Raw genomic sequence first — 760 nt, 5'->3', positions numbered from 1 at the left:
TTGTCAAAAAGCCTGTGTTTTTAGGGTTATTAACAAAGTTTGTGTACTCAGGCCAGTAATATTTGGGGTCACAAGTTTTTGCCATGGATATTTTGTGGGTCAGAAGATACAAAGTTTGGGAACCACTGGTCTACAATACCATGAAGTGTTCCCCCTGTGTGTATGTTTTTAAATACATCAATGTGTGCCCAGTGAGGTGCATCACTAGAGGCACTATCACTTTGTATGTGCTAAACATGACAGTCATTCAACACAGACCCACAATGCAGTGCAATCCTAGAGGAAAATTTGTGGACCTTTTAACATTTCATCGAAAAGTTTATTTTTTGTAATAAGGCTATGTTTATCAATGTGTTCAGTAACACTTTACAACAAGGGACACAAAAAATGCTTCACTACTGAGGAATTACTCAGTACCTACTTAGTAACTACTCAGTAACTAATACGTAGTTACTGAGTAGTTACTAAGGACACCAAAAAAGGAACTACTCCGGGACTACTGAGTACTGTAACTACTCAGTCAATGCGTCTCTATATTACTAAATAGTTACCAAGTAGTTAATAAGTAGTTGCTGAGTAGTTACTAAGGACACCAAAGACTGGAAACGAGTCCGACATACTACCGGCGATGTGGACCAAGTTCTGGCACCGGTCGTACAGGGACCTAACAGCCTGTATCAACAGGCCTGGTACCCCATACTCATGGAGTACCCCACAACAGGAGTCCCTGAGGGACACGGTCGAACGCCTTCTCCAAGTC

Source organism: Austrofundulus limnaeus, unplaced genomic scaffold (genome assembly GCF_001266775.1).
Source record: "Austrofundulus limnaeus strain Quisiro unplaced genomic scaffold, Austrofundulus_limnaeus-1.0 Scaffold666, whole genome shotgun sequence".
Taxonomy (NCBI): domain Eukaryota; kingdom Metazoa; phylum Chordata; class Actinopteri; order Cyprinodontiformes; family Rivulidae; genus Austrofundulus; species Austrofundulus limnaeus.
This window is presented reverse-complemented; position numbering follows the sequence as displayed.